Source organism: Sciurus carolinensis, chromosome 13 (genome assembly GCF_902686445.1).
Source record: "Sciurus carolinensis chromosome 13, mSciCar1.2, whole genome shotgun sequence".
Taxonomy (NCBI): Eukaryota; Metazoa; Chordata; class Mammalia; order Rodentia; family Sciuridae; genus Sciurus; species Sciurus carolinensis.
The window spans coordinates 74,531,903-74,553,468 of record NC_062225.1 but is presented as its reverse complement, the minus strand read 5'-3'; the positions used below and the strand labels follow the sequence as shown (position 1 = coordinate 74,553,468).

The 21,566-nt window shown below is 40.4% G+C and overlaps 1 protein-coding gene across 22 annotated transcripts in view; it reads right to left on the bottom strand.

Moving 5' to 3' along the window:
- Window positions 1-16,335, bottom strand: part of Dtnb (dystrobrevin beta) — a 232,091-nt gene extending 215,756 nt beyond the window's left edge. For 13 of the 22 annotated variants that reach the window (XM_047521972.1, XM_047521982.1, XM_047521989.1 and 10 more), the window contains exon 1: window positions 16,085-16,330. The gene's annotated coding sequence lies outside the window, so the exon portion shown is untranslated. Of the gene's footprint in view, window positions 1-16,084 lie in introns of all 22 variants that reach the window. The other 9 variants (XM_047521983.1, XM_047521992.1, XM_047521993.1 and 6 more) reach the window with 4 other exon arrangements.
- Between the last annotated feature and the right edge of the window lie 5,231 nt (window positions 16,336-21,566).

The following is a 21,566-nucleotide window of genomic DNA, read 5'->3' as shown; positions in this document are numbered from 1 at the left end:
ACACCTGAAATCCCAGCAATTTGTGAGGCTGAGGCAGGAGGATCACAAGTTCAAGGCCAGCCTCAGCAATTTAGCCAGGCCCTGTTCCAAAGTAAAAAAAAAAAAAAAAAAAAAAAACTGGAGATGTTACTCAGTGATAACGCACCCCTGGGTTACAATCCTGAGAACTGCAATAAGAAATAAATAAATAAGACTGGTAAGGAAATGTTTGTTTATACAGGGGAACTCTCTCATGACTCAGAATTTAATGTTCCAAAAAGGACACCTGTAGTCAGTCCTTATGTGCTGCTGCAATCACTCATTTAAACCTGAAATAAAGTTTTTAAAAGATAGCCTATCAAAAATGAGTTGAGGGCTGGAGATATGGCTCGGTTGGTAGAGTGCTTGCCTTGCAAGCACAAAGCCCTGGGTTCAAATCCCCAGCACCACAAAAAACAAACAAACAAAAAAAAAACAAAAATGAGTTGAAGATGCTAGAACTGACAGAGTACTAAGGAAGGAGTCCTTGGGTGCTTCCTCCCCCAAGACCCTACCTTTTACCAATTCCATGTCCACTGGACTAAGTGCAGCTGCCCTCTCCTTTTTTGTTGGGTTTATTGTTGTTTTGTTTGTTTGTTTGTTTGTTAACCTGAGGGCTTTCTCTAATCTCTGGAGTTCACCTTGTTTCCAGCCTGGTCAGGTCTGAAATATATATAAATATATAAATGTATTCCTCTACCACCCCAAGCAAACAATCTTAGCCAGTGACTGATGGAGGTGGTGTATGAACACTACAGCTACCTCACCCGCTCTGAGACAAATGTTTTACCTGACTCCCAGTGTTCCCCAGAGGGAATAAGCCTGTCATTCACAAAGGCAATGTGCTTTATAACAAACCCCTTATTTGCTATCTTCCCTTTCCGATCTCACTTCACATTCCTCTATTGGTTTTTCCTGGGATAACCTCCAAACAAAATACTTGCACTGAAATTCTTATCTGAGTCAGCTACTGGGGGAATTAAGACATCCAGTCTTTTCATTTTAACCAAGCTTATAATTCAGATTACATAAAATCCAAGTTTACGGGGTACACATAAACGAAGATTAGTATAAATGATGTCCCTAGCTCAGTGATTTATTTATACTAATATCTGCATCTTTGTAATTTTGCTTTAGACAGTTCCACACCCAGCAAGGATCCGATCCTACTCCCCCAGCTATTATTTGCCCTTGTCAAGACATGACCTTGAAGATCAACACTTTCACTTCTCTCTACTTCCTTCCACTTGGACTCCTGGCACTCGCCCTTTTCTTAGCCATGCGACCCAGGGATGACCAATGGCTCCCTATCATTCCTTTCACACGCCGACTCTAATTTCAAACCCTGCCATTTCCTTCCTCATAATCACTCTCATATCCACCTTTTTTTTTTTTTTTTCCCTTTCAACTGCCAAAATCTTCATGCACAGTAATGAACAAATAAAATTCTATGATCTCATGATCTCAGGACTCTCCACGCCCTTTTTCCTGTAGTTTATCCTGCAGACATACAAAAAAGTATATACATTAGGTATATTTATTTAAACATGTCTGATCTTCAGTGAATCCCAATAACCCTAGTCAGGCAGGAGTTTCTTTCCACCTAATTTAAAGACTCTGAACACAGACTTAGTCTACAAAGTGTGAAGACCAGAGAATAAGCTCTGAGAATGAGAATGTAAGCAAAGTGTCTTAAATCTAAGACACTAAAATTGGAAGTTTGTAGAAGAGGCTATTTGATGTTCTAAACCAAAAACTAAACTGAATTAATGAGTTTTGAAATATGACACCAAAAGCAACAATCCATGAAATAAAAAAAATTGATAAGTTGAATTTTATCAACATTAACTGCTCTGAGGCTGAGTGCAGGGTGCACAGCTGTAATCCCAGTTATTTGGGAGGTGGGGACAAGGGATCTCAAGTTCAAGGCTAGCCTGGCAACTTAGCAAGACTCTGTCCAAAAAGAAAAATTTTAAAAGAAATGTAAATGGGACAGGGATGTAGCTCAGTGGTAGAGTGCTGCTGGATTCAATCCCCATTACCAAAAAAGAAAAAACAACAACAAAAAAAAAACTGATCACAAAAGATTCTGTTAAGAAAATGAAAGGACAGAACACAGAAAGAAAATATTTTCAAAACACATAACTGAGGAAGGACTTGTATCCAAATTATACAAAGACTCTGTCACTCAAAAATAAGAAAACCGTCCAGTTAAAAAATGATCAAAAGATCTGATCAAACACCTCACCAAAGAAGATACAGAGATGGCCAAGCACAATGGCACATGCCTGTAATCCCAGCAGCTTGGGAGGCTGAGGGAGGAGGATTAGGAGGTCAAAGCCAGTCTCAGCAATGGCGAGGCACTAAGCAAATGAGTGAGATCCTATCTCTAAATAGAATACAAAATAGGGCTGAGGATGTGGCTCAGTGGTTAAGTGTCCACTGAGTTCAATCCCTGGTACCCGCCCCGCAAAAAAAAAACTACAGAGATGGCAAACAATAAAGAGATACCACTGTATACCAATATTAGAATAGCTAAAATTCAAAACCCTGACAATATCAAATGTTGATAAGGATGTAGAACAAAAGGAACTCTGATCTAGTGCTGGTGAGACTGCACAGTCACACTGAAAGACACCAGGCGATTTCTCACAAAGCTAATCACAGTCCTAACTACCATCCAATAATTACACTTCTAGGTATTTACCCAAACTAAAATGAAAACTTACATCCACACAAAAACTGCATCAAATGTTTATCTGACTTTATTCTTCATTACCAAAAACTGGAAAAAACAAAGATGCCCTTCAACAGATAAATGTATAAATAATCTGCAGTATTTCCATAAATGGAATATTGTTCAGCAATAAAAAGAATGATGTATCAAGCCATGAAACAATATAAAGAAGCTTAAATGCATATTACTAAGTGAAAAAGGCCAGACTGAGAAACTGCATGATCTGAACATCATCATTAAAGAAAACAAAACTACAAAGACAATGACATTATCAGTGGTTGGTGAGGCTGAGGGGTAATGAAAACTGAGCAGATGAAGCAAGGAGGAATTTTTAGGGCAATGAAACTACTGTCTCAGATAATACAATGGTGGATATGTGACACTATGCATTTGTCAACACTTACTGAACTCTACAACATAAAGAATGACCTTTAAAGTATGCAAATTTATAATAAATCAAAAGATTCCAGGATAAAATGCAGACTGCAACAAAACAATCTATTAGTGTATTAAACAGCCTTACTGAAGAGTGGGGAAATGGTAGTGATGAAGACATAGAAGGAGCAATATCATCAGCCAACAAGATGCCTGTCATCTACAGGACATGGTACCCAACAACAACAAAATGCACATTCTCTTTAAATGCATATGCATCAAAAAGACCATAAAACAAACATTAGCAAATTCAGAAGAACTGAAATCATACATGGTATGTTATCTGTCCATAATGGATTTAAACTAAAATTCACTAAGAAAAAGACAAATCAATGAAACCAAAACCTGATTCTTTGAAAGGATCAATAAAATTGATAAACAAGACAAAATACAAAAACAGAAATGGCATAAGTTACCAACATTACTAATGAAAGAGGAGGTATCACTACAGAATCCATGAACATTAAAACAAATTCCATGAGAATACTATGAACAATTCTATTCAATAAACAGAAATATGGTACCTTAGGTAAAACTAATTGATCACCCAAAACTACAAATTACCAAAATTTACCCAAATTTAAAAAGATAACTAAAATGATCCTACGACTATTAAAGGGTTTGAAAGTGTAGTTGAAAAATAAACTTTTATAAATGGAACATCCAGACCCAGTTCTATAAGATCTCTTTTATAACACAAAAGACAAGGAAACACTTCCCAACTCATTTTGTGGCCAGCACTATCCAAATACCAAAACCAAACAATGGAAGTACAAAAAGGAAAATTACCAATTGGCGTTCATGAACACAGGTGCAAAAGATTCAACAAAATATCAGCAAATCAGGCTGAGGGTATATAGCTCAGAGGTAAAACATTTGCTAGCATGTGTGATGCCCTGGGTTCAATTCCCAGCACCAAAGAAAATAATAATGCATGCACATGCACACACACACACATAAATGCAAACGAAGTCCATGAATGTATTAAAACTTACTACAGAGGTATCAGTCATAAAGAGGGCATAGTATTGGCACATGAATAGCAATACGAATTAATAGAACAGGTTGGGAGTTCAGAAATAAATCTTTATTCTTATGGTCAACTGAATTTCAACAAATACACCAAGTTAATTCAATGGAGAAGGACAGTCTTTTCAAGAAATGATGGTGGGATCAAATTATGGTATATTCACACAAATTGTAGTGTATACGTACAATGGAATACTATTCAGTCATAAAAATAAAGTACTGGTGCTGCTACACATGGATGAACCATGAAAACATGACAAATCAAAGAACTCAGTCACAAAAGGCCACATACTACGTGATTCTCTTTATATGAAATTTCCAGAATAGGTAATTCTAAAACAAAGAAATAAATCATTGGTTTCCAGGGACTGGTGGGAAAAAGAATAGGGAGTTACTGCTAATGGATATAGGGTTCCTGTTTTGGGGTGATGAAAACGTTCTGAAATTAGACAGTAGTGATGGTTGTACAACTCCATGAATGTTCTAAAAACCAATAAATTATAGGGTGAATTACACAAATAAACAGAAAAGGGACCTTAATATAGATAAGTCTTTGGGAATTGTTTTCAACAAATATTTTATTGTGAAGATTGATCCTAGATTGTATGTTGCTGTTTTGCATTCATTGTGATTGTTGTGTAAGTCTGTAAACTACATTTTAATCATCTACTCCCCTGCTGATGGAAATCTGGGTTATTTCCAGTGATTTTTTTTTTTTAATTACAGACCATGTTTGTACATTCTTGTACCTGTCTCCTATTGCACAAAGGTAGAGTTAATCTTGGGTGTATACTTAGAAGAGGAACTGCCAATCTGTTTTTAAAGTTCACCTAAGTACATTCCTGTCAGCGATATATCAGAGAGCCTGTATATTCACATCTTCTCCAAAGCTTGGCCCACTGGGTCTAGCAAATCTGGTAAATTGTATGGGCATATAATGTCATCTCACTGTGGTCTTGATTTGCATTTCTTCGAGTACTTATGATGATGTGCATCTCTTCATGTTTGTTGGCCACATGTGATTCCTTTTTTGTGAAGTGCTTATGTCTTTCTCAATAAATAGTCATTTAAAAGACATTAGTCATTTAAATTGTGTGTGTGTGTGTGTGTGTGTGTGTGTGTGTGTGTGCATGCTTTTATTTTGTTTTCTTTTTAGTGTAGGAGATCTAACCCACGGACTCGGCATGCTAGGCAAGCACTCTACCACTGATCCATACCTCTATCTCCCCACAAATGAGTGTATGTGTATATGTGTACTTTTTGTAAACTGGGGACTGAATTCTGACTCATATTCTATCTCTAAGCTATATCCTCAGCCCTTTTTATTTTACTTTGAGACAGAACCTCTCTAGATTGGCCTCAAACTTGCAGTCCTTCCTGCTTCAGCCTCTCAAGAAGCTGAGATTACAAGGCATGTGCCATCATGCCCAGCCCCTAAAACACATCTTTAAAGAAGGATTTTCTAAGTAAAAAACCAAAAGCACAAATGAAAAGAAGACTGATAAATTAACCTACATTAACAAACTATCCATCAAAAGCCTCAAGAGAAAGATGGTAAACAGGTCACAGACTAGGAAAGCAATCAACATAACTAAGTGACTGGTAATGGCACATACAGCCTCTGAGGGCTGATAAGAGTCTACTTTTCACCTGAGTGATGGGTACTGGATATTTGCTATATAATAATTCACTAAGCTAAAAATATTTTTAATATCTGTTTTATTCTATAATTAAAAGTTTACAAAAATATAAATTTACACAATCACACTCATCAAATAAGAAAAAGTTAAGTCTGAAAAACATTATTTATGTTAACAAAAATATGAATCACTGGGCGCGGGGTGCATGCCTGTAATTCCAACAGTTTAGATGGCTGGGGCAGGAGGCTCATGAGTTCAAAGCCAGGCTCAGCAATGGCGAGGTGCTAAGCAACTGAGTGAGACCCTGTTTCTAAATAAAATACAAAATAGGGCTGAGGATGTGGCTTAGTGGTCGATTGCCCCTGAGTTCAATCCCCGGTACGCTGGGGAATCAAGATGAACTCTCATACACCACTGCTGAAAGTATAAAAATATTGCTACTTCAAGCAGCAAAGGCAGTCTCCAGTAAATGTTTAAAATGTACAAACTTGATCACCTAGAAATGCCCCTTCCCTAATTATGTCCTAAAGAGACATTCAAGAAAACTTACAACCGTATTCTTATAAACACAAAATCAAAAATAACCTAAATATCTATCATCAGAAAAATAGGAAAATAAAATTCTTGCATAGTTAATCACACAAAAGAATACAGCAAAACCACATGGTGGTAAAAAGGATCAGTCTCACAATGTGAAGTAAAAAATGTTGTAAGAGAATACATACAAAAATGTACTATTTATACAAAAGTTAAAAGTGTGCACATTAATATAAGCAAGACTGGGACTGTGGTGAGACAAGTTAAGTACTTCAGGTACAAGATTTCAGGAAGCGTCACTCTCAGAATCACACAAGCCCAAGAATGAGGGTCTCCTTACATGGGGCCTAAGTGCCTCCTTCATTTCTCCCTAGCCCAGGCTCTGCATACAAGACATTACTGAAGAATTCATACATATATTGCAAAAGTATGAAGAACTATATGGGAATTATAACCACCAAATTCTACAAAGTGAAGACCGCTGGAGATGGAAGCAGAATCACAGGACTGCAGAAGGCATTCCACTGGCTATGCTTCTTTATTCATCAGGCTGGATTCTGGGTACACTGTATTTATTCTTTACTCTTTTGTATGTCCTATTTCATTATAAAATTTTAAATCATGGGGGAAAGGCAGTATTTTATTACTGAGTCAGAGTATACCAAATACCACAAAAATTCTGTGCTTTTTTCCAAACATACAGGGACTCTCACAAACTCTCTAACTTAATGTAATAGTCATCACTTTAAATCATCTGATCAGAGCCTCGTTTTTTTTACTTTGTATTTGACTGACAACAAACTCTTGAACAGAAGTATCCACTCTGCTTTTTCTTGCTCTTCATATGTATCTGCATTATTACTTCAATCTTTAGTTGACTCTAAAACTTCACTTTGTAGTTTATTTGCAGGAATCTTGTTAAGCCATTCATCTATTTAGCAAGGTTACTTTATTCAAATCAGATAATGTAATCTGAAATACCACTAAGCCAGGAAGAGGTCTATGCACTGCACTCTGTTCTAATACAGTAGAAGCAAACGGATATCCTAGACTGTGCAGTTCCCACTATCTTCTCAGGCTCCTAGCCTGTGCAGGCACTGAGGCATATCATCAAACATACAGATGGAGTAAAGTACCACCCTACAGGTTAAATATCAGTAAAACTTAACTGCTCATACTGTCTTGTTACACCCTCCCTGGAGGATCATTTTGCCCGCTTCCTACTTTGGAGACCACAGCCTAAAAAAAAAAAAAAAAAAAAAAAAAAAAAAAAAAAACTGGGATGAGAAGATAGGTTTCTGCTAGGCTTAAAGAGCGAATCAAGACTGTGGCTATTAAAATTAGATAAGGAAATTCAGAGCCTATGTGGTCAGGTAACTTGACCTGAGGTTACAAAGCTAGAAGTTTGTGCAGTTAGCCAATGACTGGCTCCAAAGACCATTCTCTTCCCACTGACACATCATCTCCTTTAGGGCAGGCACGTGGAGCCAAGAAATAAGGAAAGAAATCAGGTCCCAAAACTGTGTGAGTTAATTGGATCTGGAGGACAGCACAAGAAGTCCTTATACCTCGTTCTCTAAGAACACAATGTGTTCCAGAGCTGGACAAAGTCTGCAGGCAGAGGTTAAGTAACTGCCACAGTAGAGACTACAGGAAGGGGAGATAAAGCTTTGGAAATGTTTCTAGAACATCTCTGAACTGCACCTAAGTGTTAAATATCCTTCATTCTGTTGGTTTCTTAACCCTAACCAGCTCTCAGTTACATCAAAGCATCCAAGTATCAAAAGTTCTTAGGTAAGTCAGGCACTGAAGTGCATGCTTCTAATCCCAGCTACTCGGGAGACTGCAGCAGAAGGACTGAAAGTTCAAGACCAGTATGGTCAACTTAGAGAGACCCTGTTCTAAAATAAAAAATAAAAACAGAAGATGTTGGGCTAGGTTGTGGTTCAGTGGCAGAGTGCTTGCCAAGCACGTGTGAGGCACTGGGTTCAAATCTCAGCACCACATTAAAAATAAATTAATTAAATAAAGGTACTGTGTCCATCCATAACTAATAAAAATATGCTTTTTTTTTTTTTTTTTTTTTTTTTAAAGAAAAGGGTTGGGGATGTAGCTCCATGAGAGAGCACCCCTGGGTTCAACCCCCAGTACCACCAAAAGGAAAAAAAAAAAAAAAAAAAAAGTTATCATGCAAGTTCACAATCTCCCAGCAAAGCCTCTGACAGTTTCTCTCTGGGTGTCCACTTGATACAGAAGTCAATGAAGGCTGAGAATATCCCAACAAATACTTGATTACAACTGCCAAACTTTCTTGAAAAAGAACTAACTTCTTGCTTTTCTCAGGTAAATTATCAAGTGTCCTTCCTCTAATACTTCTCTTTCAGATTAAAAGAAATGCCACAGAACATTAATATAAGCCTAGAAATTTTCTCTTGACAAAGCTGACAGCATTCTCTAGGTTCCAATAAAAAAAATACTCAATAACTGTTCTCCACTACTACACAGAGCTCTGAGTAGCTAAATATAACCTCACTGGGCTGTGATAACTATTAAATATCATGTAAAACATTTAGCACAATACTTGGCACAAAATGAGGGCCTAGTAAACGTCAGCTGTCATTATTGACATTATTAGGGACTATATGATTATAGAATACTGCTAGATTATAGAGTACATAGATTATATATAGATTATAGGCTATTTAGCCCAAGCCTGAGTATCACATTTCAGTCCTGCTTTAACTTATATACGGTGCTATTAGTACACAAAAATTCAAGATCAAAATGTGTTTTAAAAATTGTTTGTTAAAAATGATAAGTCAATCATTACAATTAACAAGTCAATCATATACAACATACCTGTTTCTCTCAGTTAACTATCATGCAGAAGTTCTGTCCTACTTCTAATATATTTCAAAAAATAATAATTTCAACAAATGCTCTCCCCAAAAAATGCCTTGTTAAATTCAAGACCCAACAAAAACACAAACCAGAAAGAAAAGAAAACTTCCTTAAATTGACCAGAAACCTTCAGGAAACATGCTATCAGTCAAACACTGGAAGTTTTCCCATTCAGGAAAATGATTAAAATGTTCATTATCATCCTTGCTATTAAACTTTTATACTGGAGGGCCTAGGCAATGCAATAATGAGAAGAAGAAAAAAAAGAGGTATACAGTTGTTAGGAGCCTGGTCAATTAAGTCTCTTAGTCAAAGTAGTCAGTAAGTGGATACTTTGATGTATCCCTTCTACTCCAAATACACAGTAATGGAAAAAAAAATTTTAATGAAAATCAAAAGACATAGGGCTCAAAAACAAGAGAAGCTTTCACTTGAATCAGAAACAGAACAAGTACACAATGTTGTAAGCAGGATGAAGCTACAGGTTTGCTGGACTCAAGAACAGAACCAGGCATATACTGTACTTCCTGCAGAGCCATCATGCCACAAAGCAGGGGTGGAGAACAGGAGACATCTGAGTTAGCCTCACTGCTGAAGGCCAGGGTGAGGCTAGAGTTGAAAGGAAGCTAAAAAAATCTACTGCAAGTCACTGCCTAGAAATGGCAGTTTAGATAATGTTCTGGGCTTAGAAAAGTAATAAGGTGGCTGGGCACAGTGGCACCCACCTGTAATTCCAGCAGCTCGGGAGGCTGAGGCAGGAGGATCACGAGTTCAAAGCCAGCAAGGTGCTACCTTGCTTTTAATGAGACCCTGTCTCTAAATAAAATACAAAATAGGGTTGGAGATGTGGCTCAGTGGTTGAGTGCCCTGAGTTCAATCCCTGGTACCCTGCCACCAAAATTAAGAAAACTATTAAGGTAGTAACCCAGACTCATAACCAGGAAACTGAATTGAAAACAGTCTATGAGTGGATCTAAAATAACCCAGTTACCTCCAAGGGGAAAACCCTGATCCACCATTATCATATCTTCTCTACACTGGGGTCCCAAAGGCCAGATGAACACCTGAAATACCATCACACAGAGTAAGCACAGAGATTGGAAACAAAATCAAAAGCACTCAAATCACTAGGAGTCTGTAAATCAAAACTTCAAAATACATGAAGCAATAGAAAGTTAAGAAAAATAGCAGCAGCAATTTAATATGAATTCATCATGGATGAAGTTTAACTTTACAGAACAGTCTGATGAAAGCTGATTTTATAGGTCCATTTAGGGTACCTGGATATAAACGTTTTAAATTATCAGGAATGCGAAATAGTACTATCACTTTGGAAGCCAGTTCACTAGTTTCCCACACAGCTAAATATACTCTTACCATCTGATCTAGCATTGTTCTCCTAGGTATTTACTCAGGCAAGTTAAAAACTTGTATCCACACAAAAACCTGCACACAGATGTTTATAGCAGTTTTATTCAGAATTGCCAAAAACTAGAAGCCACCAAAATGTCCTTCAGTAGGTGAATGAACAAACTGGTAGTTTCATGCAATGGGATTTTATTCAGTGCTAAAAATAAATGAGGTATCAAGTCATAAACAGATATGGAAGAACCTTAAGTGCACATTATTAAGTGAAAGAAGCCAATCTGAGGGCTGGAGGTCATGGTTCAGTGGTAAAGCACTCACCTAGCATGTGCAAGGCACTGAGTTCGATTCTCAGCAGCACATAAAAAAATAAATAAAATAAAGATATTGTGTCCATCTACAGCTAAAATATTTTTAACACGAAGAAGCAGCAGCAGTCAATCTGAGAAAGTTACATAACTATGTGACATTCTGGAAAAAGTTAAAACTATAAAGATAGTAAAACAATCAGAGATTGCCAGGGGCTTAGGATGAGATAAAAAAGAATGGAATAGGAGGATTCTTGAAGCAGTAAAATTATTCTTTATGATTCTGTAATCACAGTATATATAATGTCATGTAATGACATTAATGATATATGCCATTATGCATTTGTCAAAATCCAGAGAACTGTACAACATGAAGAGTGAACTCTAATATGAAGTTCATACATACAAGTTCTAATATGAACTCTAATACATCAGTTAATAATAATGTATCAATAATGTTCATCAACTGTAACAAATGCACCACACTAAAAAAAGATGCGAACAATAGGGGAAACTGTACGGGAAAGAGGTGGTACATAGGAACCCTATCCAGCCACTTTGGTTAAAGTTGCAGTGATCTATTTCTAATCAGTTATGTACACTGTTTTAAAAACATCATTACTGGGTATGATGGTGCACGACTGATATCCCAGCAACTTGGGAGGCTGTGGATCGTAAGTTCAAGGCCAGCTTCTACAATTAATGAGGCCCTAAGCAACTTAGTGAGACCCTATCTCAAAATAAATAATAAAAAAGACTGAGCAATGGCCCAGTGGTAAAGCACCCTCAGGTTCAATCCCTGCCAGTACCAAAAATATATATATATAAAATATAATTACATTCATAAATATATATTTATATATTTTATATGTAAAATCATCAGTGATATTTGTATGTGTGTGTATACACACACACACACACACACACATATATATATATATACACACACACACACACACACACACATTCTACCACACAGAGAAGAGTGAGCACCTCTGGGTATACCAAAAGAATTGAAAACAGTCTTAAACAAATATGTATGTATCTTCATAGTATTATTCACAATTGCCAAAAAGTAAAAATAACCCAAATGTCAATCAATGGATTAATGAATAAATAAAATGTACAAGTACACACACACAATGGAATATTATTCAGCCCCAAAGGAGAAATTTTGCTGGGCACAGTAGCACACTCCTATAGTCCCACTACTCAGGAGGCTGAGATAAAAGAATCACTTGAGTTCAGTAGTTTGCAGCCAGTCTAAGCAATACAGCAAGCCCCCATCCCAAAACAATAAAAAGGGAAATTTTGACATGATACAATATGATGAAGACATTTTGCTAAGTGAAATAAACCAGATACAAAGGGCAATATTGTAGGATCCCACTTAAATGAGGCCCCTAGTATATTTCATAGAGACTGAAAGCAGAATGATAGTAGCCAAGGGATGATGGTAGGGGAAGATTAGGGAGTTATTCTTTAATGGGTTCAAAGACTCTTTTGGGGGAAATGAGAAAGTTCTGGAAATGAACTGGTAATGGCTGCAAACAATGTGAATGCACTCAATTATCACAGATTGGTACACTTTAGAAATAGCCATGGGTGGTGGCCCATGCAGAGAATCCCAGCTATTCACAAGGCTGAGGCATGAGGAGCATAAGTTTAAGGCCAGCCTGTGCAACTTAGCAAGACCCTATGTCAAAAATAAAATAAAAAGGGTTGGAGATGTAGCTCAGTAGTAGAGTTCTGTGAAGCCTGTATGAGGAGGCCCTGGGCTCAAACCCTAGCACTAAACTGAAAAAAAAAAAAAAAAAAAAAAAAAAGAAAGAAAGAAAAACATGCAGTGCTCAGAAGCAAACCCAGGTCCTCACACATGCTAGGCAAGCACTCCACCACTGAGGCACAACACCAGCCCTGAAACTGTGATTTAAGTCTACAAGTGATTATCCTCTGCAGTTAAACCACAGAAATGAGAAGTTGTACCCCATTTGTGTACAATGAATCAAAATGCAGTCTATAAAAATAAAATTTTAAATTAAAAAACATTACTTTACCATAAAAAAATAAGTAAAAATAAGTGGACCATATCTATAAGTAGCAACAAGGTTGAATCTCCATTAATTCAAAAATGTGCACTCCTGTGATCCAGCAATTCTACTTTTCATCCACTAGGCAAGGGCCATTAATAAGGAGAGGACTAATAACTATAATATAGTACAATATATACTACATAAGAGATTGTTAAGAAGACTCAGACCCCTATGTTCAACACAAAAATATCTCAAAAAAAAATATTTTAGAAAAAAGTTGCAAAAGAAAGTGGGCAGTATTATGTCATTAATGCAGGGGGACTTTTTTTTTTTTTTTTTCAGATTATACATACATGAAAATGCTCAGAGAGAGAGCTGGAGGGAGTACAACAAACTTATAACTACAGTTTCTACAGAGGACTGGATAGGTCAAGGGGGTTTTTACTCTGTCTACGCCGTCTGAGTGTTTCAAAAGCAAGCATGCATCCTGAGCCACTCGCAGAGTCGCAGCACACAGCCACACCAACCACGCTATGACTCCAGAAACCGCCAGGCACAGGGATTCCAATGCAAACAGCGCAGCTAGGTTGGGCAGTACACAGCCTGCACAACTAGACACCACAGATCTAATGTTTGTGTAGTAAGAAGTAAATAAAATAGGATGTTGACTGCAAACCAACATGAGGAAAATTTCTATATCTTAACTGGAATAGTGGTTACAAAGTACATATACTTTTTAAAACATCCAACTCTATACATGAAGTCTGCATTTTATCATATGTAAACTATACCTTTAAAAAGTTCATTTTAAAATAAATACAAATTGCCAGCCACAGTGGCACATGCTTGTGAGCCCAGCAACTCAGAAGTCTGAGGCAGGAGAATTGTAAATTCAAGACCAGCCTGGGCAATTTAGAGACCCTCTCTCAAAATTTAAAAAAAAAAAAAAAAAAATTTTTTTAAAGGGTTGGAGACATACTTCAGTGGTAGATTGCCCCTGGGTTCTATTCCCAGTACCAAAAAATAAAATAAAAAATATAAATTAAATATCTAAATAAAATATTGGAAGAGCCTGGAACAAGGCATCCAAAATTGTAGAAGCTAAGCACCCCAAAACAAGAACTAGCAGACACCTGCTGTTTGTACCCTGAACTACACAGTACTAAAATGAAAATTAACTTACTACTTCAAGGCTTACTACACAATGCCGAATTTCTAAAAATACCTCTATTTTTTTTGCACAAGGAAACTAAGGTCCTGAGAAATTAATATAAAGACAAAATAAATGGCAAGTTGAAATTCTTGGGTTCTAAGTGTAATTTCCTAACTGTAAGTGGAAAAGTTGTCTCACAGGCAAAATTTAGTGGAACCTAAAAATCTTGCCAGCACTACCTTGACTGCACAACCCCCTTCAAAGGCAATGCCACTTAAGTCTGATAAAAATCCTCAGAGAACTTATAAAAGGTCAAGTTTTAATTTGGCAGACAAAGTAACCCAACAGGCACTGCAACCCAGGGAACCAAAATAGCAGCTTGAAGCTGGAGAGTCCAATCAAGGCAGAGGACAGGTAAAATTCTGGCCTTAACTGAAGAGCAGGGACACATGTTCTTTCTATAAATTTAACACCCAAGAATCTGGATAAAAATGACAGTGTTCTCTAGACAAAAGCACTCTCCTTCCTCCTCAAAGGACAGAAAATGCCAATGAGAGAAGGATCAGAATGGGATGATCTCAAGCAACAGTCCCAGGAGCAAGCTCCTCAGAGCCAACCTACAAGGAACACCAGAAAGTGGTAGCATGGTCACAAGCGATGATTCCACTGCCTTAGCCACTGCTAACATGCTCAACCGTAAGAACCTTTGTTACCTCAAAAGGCAAAAGAGAGAAAGAGAACTGAGAGACAGGGTAAGTGCATCAACCATCCCTAACGCCAGAGTAAATGTTACTCCTCTGTATAAAATGTAGGGAAATCTTGCTTCGTTCATTCATTCACGGCAGAGTATTCACTGCATGACGGTGTGAGCCAGGCCACATCCTGAGGACTTAACAGCGAACAGTCATGGAGCTTAATTCCAGTTGGGAAGGAAGGGAACTTCCTTTCTTTCCAAATTTCTTTTCCCCCTCTCCTTTAAATGTCACACAGAAGAGCCTTCAAAACTTTCCCAAATTCCTCCCACAAGCTTTCCTTGACCTTCCTACTTTATCCCAAAACCAAGCAATTTACGGCTCTAATTTCCCAATAATGGGAAAATACGAAAGAGACTCAAAGTGTCATGAAACATAAAATTCAATGCTGCTTGGTTATTTTACACGCATACCTTCACGGACAAATTGTCAGCACCTCAAAAGCAAATTATGCTTGTGTTTCATACTATTTCGTGGCCCAGTGCTGACCACGGTTCTCTACGCACAGTAGCTAATCAATAAACGTTTGCTAAGAATGCTGGAAGGTCTCCCTAATCCCAAGGCCTGGCACAGGAACTGAACCGTAAGCACTCGATAACTGCATCCTTCCTCCTCTCAGGACTCTTTCAAGGGTGACCTCGGCAGGCAGGTTGGCTATTAGGCGCTTCGGGAAACAGTGTTTGGGGATGATCCGGAATAAATTCCTTTCCCTCTGCCAGGGCCTGCCTGCCTGCCTGCCTCACCTGCCCTCTGCCAGGACCTGCCTCATTCGCCCCCTTCCACACCTAACGCACAGGCTCCTGCCAACAAGTACGGCTCAGGCAGCATCAGCCCGGCGCCCGCACCCCGCTCCGCCGCCGGGAGCCCACGGCGCACTCGGAACCCGAGCGACCCCTCCCCAGGGGGGACTCTGTGCCCTGCGGCGCTGCCGGGGCTCCGCAGCATCCCCTCTGCTCGCCCCTCGTGGGCCGAGCTCGCCGCGCGGTCTCCCCTCGCAGCCGCGCACGATGCAGCTGCCCCGGCTCCCCGCGCGCCGTCCCCGCCTCCTCCGCCCCACACCCCGCAGGCTCCCGCGGTCCGGACGCTGCGCGGGTTCCCTTCCCGTTCCTCGCGGGCGCGAGGCTCCAGCCCCGCTCCCCGCTCCCGCAGCCCCGGCGGCCGCCACGGACTCCGTACCTGGCTCGCTTCCCGGCGGGAGCTGGGGGCGTCGGGAAGGTCTCCAGCGGCCGCAGCCTCCTCCGCCTCGTTCGGCCCGGCCCCCTCGACTGAGGCGGCTGCGGCGCCGGCTCAGGCCCCGGAGCCGCCCCCGCGGCGAACGTTCCCAGCGCCCGGCTCGCGCCGTTCCCCGCCCGGCACGCGCAGCGAGCCCGCCCCCGGCGCGAGGGCGCGAGGGCGCGAGGGCGCGAGGGCGGAGGGCGGAGGGGCGGGCGCGCGCCGCCAGCGCGAGCGCGCCGGGGGCGGGGCTTCCGCCGCGCCGGGGAGGGGGCGGAGAGGTGGGCCGAGTTCCCTTTGAGTCCCGCCCCCGCGGCCGGCGAGACCCGCCCCCAGCTCTCCCGCGGGTGCGGGGCGCGGACAGAGCTTGCCCCCTCCTGGCCTCGCTGTAGGGGCCCGCGGCGGAGGTGCGCTTCAACTCCACAGGTATCTGCCCCGCCAGATGAATGCTCTGCCCGATGTGACTACAAGGCAAAGAATGCAAAGAACCATCCCGTGAATCATTCATCCGCCCCTCTGGGTGATCCTGTCCCGGTGACTTGCCAAATTAACTCAGCAAGCTCACTGAACACCGACTCTGCACCAGGTGCCGTGTGGGTGCAAGATCATGGTCACGGCCCCTGGTCTTGAGGAGTGCATAACTTAGAGGGGAAAGCAGTCGTGTATAAACAACCAGGTCTAGTGACCCGTGCAAAGGCAAGCCACCGTCAGATGCTGTGCTAGGATGAGAAAGAGATTACTTCCGCTTGACAGGCGGAGGGGTTCCTGGAAGAGGGGCATTTATGTTCGGCCTCGAAGTAAGAAAAAAAAGTCCTAGGACAAAACCAGGAGTACATTTTTGTTTTAATTTGTGTGTGTGTGTGTGTGTGTGTGTGTGTGTGTGTGTGTGTGCGCGCGCGCGAGCGCGCGCGCGCGCGCGTGTTCCTTTCTAAACTATGTGATATATATAGGAAAGGGCGCCAAATTAGGAACAGCCAAACCTTTTTTAAAGGTTCAAGCAGTCATTTTTCTCAACATTTTTAAGACTCAAAACGGCAACGTCCTTTAAGAATTATTGGTACATAAGTGAGTGAAGTGCGGCTAAGCAACCCCGGTCAATGCGCTTTGAGTTGAGTGGCTTTTACTGCTTTTTGGCACCTTATGGTAAGACAGATCGAGCCACCTCCTGCTGCTGTCTGCCCGCCTGCCTGCCAGACTGCCTTTAGAACACCCTCTTCCTCCTCCTCCTCCTCTCATCTGCCTATTTTTAAATTCCTATGGTGAAGGAAATGCCCATAACCAACTTTAAGTAAGAGTAAACAGGTTCTTCAAAAAACTGTATCACCTTTCACACATGACTTATGCAAATATTTTGCATGCTGGAGAAAAGTCTCATGTATGCAGGATCTTGACTATGTTCTGACCTTACGAAGATACTCAGAATACAGGTAAGAGACATCTAGTTTATTCACTTTTACCATTTATTGAGCACCCATTGCAGAGAAGGCATTGAAAGGATAAATCATTGATTCTGTCGTACAAAATAAATATGTAAATATTGCTTGACATGTTTGCCATGTTGATAGAAACCAAGGTTTCAGTATGTGTGCTAGACTCATAAATCATTTTGGGGATTAACTACTTCAGGTGAACTTGTCCTCCTATCTCTCCATCTATGTTCTGTGTTTTCATTACCTCCACATCCTCAGAAAACCTTTCAAACATCTTTCACTCATTCTCTCCCTAATACTCCAAAATTATTGACGTCACTTGCTTACCTGTCCTTTTTCCTACATCATCTGTATATGTTCCAGATCGTACAGTCCTGAAAAAAAAAAAAAAAAGATTCCACCATAATTACTACGCCCTCTGTATTTTTCTTCACAAATGTCTTGAAAGTCATCGACCATCATTACCTCCTCAGTGGCCTCTTGCTCTTCAGCCTATGACTCTGATCCCACAATTCCACTGCACTGCTCTCAGTCATTGATGACTTTTTTTATTCTAAATGCCACCGACCAGTTAAGTCTTCGTATTACTAGAACTTTTCAGTGGCACTTGATAATACAAGCATTCTACTCTTTTTGAAACTTGGTTTCATGACATGACTCCTCTTTTAACCCCTTTAACCATTCCTCCGTCTCCAGAATTCTGACCTCAGCTCATCTCACCCTACACATTCTCTCGAGCATTTCATGCACTCCCTGTCCATTCACCGCCCATGGTGGCCACTCCCAAGTGCATTCTCTAACTTATGCCACCCCGCTGGGTTCCACATGTACTAAAGCCTACCAGGAGATCCTAGAGATCTCAAGCTCTGCATTTCGAAAACTGTCTAGCACTACTGTCCATCCAGTTGCACAATTCAAACACCTGGGACTTAACCTTTATTCCTCCTTCCTCCTTGCTGCCTCCAATAATCCCAATAATCATAAAGTCCCCTTTTTTTTTTTTTTTTTTTGTACCAGGGATTGAACCCAGGTGCACTTAACCACGGAGCCACATCCCCAACCCTTTTTATGTTTTATTTTGAGACAGGGTCTCACTGAGTTGCTGGGGTCCTCACTAAGTTGCTGAAGCTGGCCTCAAACTTGTGGTCTTCCTGCCTCAGCCTCCCAGGTAGTTAGGATTACAGACATGCACCGCTGCACCCAGCTACAAAGTCTTCTTGATTTTACTTCATAAATACCTCTTAAATACCTCTAGAATCTGTCTCTCTTAGCTCTTCTCAGCTAGGCTAGTGCAAGAGTCTTTCATCTGCCTCCTTCCTGTGTCCATTATCTCCAGTTCCTTCTAATTCATCTTCCATGTGCTGGTTGTAGAAAACTTTCCAAATTTGCCACCCACGGTGTCACTACAGAGCATGGCACACAGACCCTCCATTAATCTAGCCCTTGTCTCTCTGTCCACTCCATCTTCTGTTGCTTTCCACACACACACCATCCAATCTCCTGGAATGTTTCTCCTTTCTTTTGCCTCCATACCTTTTTGTTTGTTTCACTTTCTGTTTGGAATGTCATTTGAATTAAGCAAAAAGTAACATAAGTGTAGTTGAAGCTCCATATATTTTTTTTCTCTTTCGACGTGTTTTACTGGTGCATTAGAGTTATACATAATGATGGGATTTGTTGTTACATATTCACACATGCACTCAGTACAACAATATGATTTAGCCAATATAACCCCCTAGCACTTCCCTGCTCCTTCCCATACCCCTGCCCCCTGCTTCCTTTCCTCCACTGATCTCCCTTTGACTTTCATGAAATCCATCCCACTTCTTTTCCTTTTTCCTTTCTAGTTTCCACATGTGAGAAAAAACATCTGATCCATGACCTTCTGAGTTTGGCTTCTTTCACTTAATGTTCTCTAGTGCCATCCAATTTCCTGTAAATGACATATTTCATTTTTCTTCATGGTTGAATAAAACTCCAGTGTGTATATATACCACATTTTCTTTATCCATTCATCTGTTGATGGGCACCTAGGCTGGTTCCATAACTTGGTTAATGTGAATTGTGCTGCTATAAATATGGGTACACATGTATCACCAGAGTATGATGACTTTAATTCTTTAGCATATGTACCAAGAAGTAGTATACCTGGGTCATATGGTGGTTCCATGCCTAGTCTTTTGAGGAACTTCCATACTGATCTCCACAGTGATTGTACTAATGTACCATCACACCAACAATGCAAAAATGTTCCTTTTTCTCCACATCCTCTCCAGCATTTATTGTTGTTTGTATTCTTGATGACTGTCATTCTAACTGGTATGAGATGAAATTTCAAGTGTAATTTTGATTTGCATTTCCCTGGTTGCTAATAATATTGAAAAGTTCCACATATGTTGAAACTATATTCCATGAAACTTTCTGGAAATAAGAATACATAAACCAGGACTGGGGTTGTGGCTCAGTGGTAGAGTACTTGCCTAGCATGTGTGAGGCACTGGGTTTGATTCTCAGCACCTCATGTAAATGAATTAAAAATAAAGGTCCAACAACAACTAAAAAATATATAGATATATTTTTTTTAAAAAAAGAACACATAAACCACCAAAATGGAAGGATTCACATGTAGCTGGGGAACTATCCAGAGAATGATCAACTCTGAGAGCTATGCTATTAAAATTATTAGACAAAAATAATAAGAGCCTCCAAGGCCTTCAAGCAAAAAAAAAAAAAAAAAAAAAAAAAAATCAAATCATTTAAAAGGAAAATTAGGCTGCAGGTCATTAAAGATGGCAACAAATTCTTTTCACTCCTTTTGATCTAGGCTGGCCTTAATGAACTCCTTGATCAACACAATTTGTGATGTTCTGGGATTTCCAAGCCCAGGTCATAAGAGCTCTTAAGTTTTCCATCTGGGTCTTTGGGAACCCTTGCTTTTAAAGCCATGAGCTGTTATGGAAAATATCTCACTTCCTGTGGAAAGGTCCTGAGACCACTCTGAGAGGGAGGGCATGGCTGATCCTGGCTGATACCAAGTGAAGTCATCATGAGCACTCTGACTCAGCCCAGACATCAGCTGAATGCCTCTGAGTGACCTCCTCTGAAGTGACGTGGAACAGAAACATCACCCAGTCAAGACCTACCCAAATTCCTGATCCCAAGCTTTTAAAATGATAACCAAAATGGTTCTCATGGGTGGGGTTGTAACTCAGAGGTAGAGCACTAACCTACCATGTACAAGGCCAAGAGCTCAATTCCAGCACTGCAAAAAACTAACAAGAACAAAAGACCTATATATCAGGTATTTAATATATGCCACCAGTGAAATTGCTAGAACCCAGTCCCAGCTCCCTGTCTCTTTTCCAAGGAATCCTTTCTTCCCAGAAGTCACACAGATGCTTCCCCTAGGCAGAAGTAAGGAAGCCCCGCAGAAGGCAGGTGGCCTCCTGGGATGGAGAAGATATGCTGAGGACCTACTTGAGCTAAGTCCTTCCCACCTGCTTTGTAAGCTTGCCCTGTAGCTTCGGGTTAGGCTGTGAGGCCCAGAAGCCCACCTAAGCTTTTGGAGGGACACAATCCAACCCTTAATAAGTGTCCATCAGTAAAATATAATTGGACCAGATGTGGTGGCACTTGCATGTAATCTGAGCCACTTGGAAGCCTGAGGCAGAAAGATTGCAAATTAGAAGCCAGCCTAGGCAACTTATCAAAAACCTGTCTAAAAATGAAAAATAAAAAGGGGTGGAGATATAGCTCAGTGGCAAAGCATCCCTGAGTTCAGTCCCCAGTGCTTGAAAAAAAAATATTTTTTAAGTAATGGGAACACAGACCCCACTCATTCTAGGGCTATATGTGACAGAGATTGTGCACAAAGCTTTAAGTATTTACTGTGTGGTGCTCTTTACAGAAAAAGTTTGCCATTCCCTGCCTTAAAGGATAGGGTGGGGTTGGGAAGAATAGTTCAGTGGTAGAACTTTCACCTACCATGCATGAGGCCTTGGGTTCAATCCCTAGCA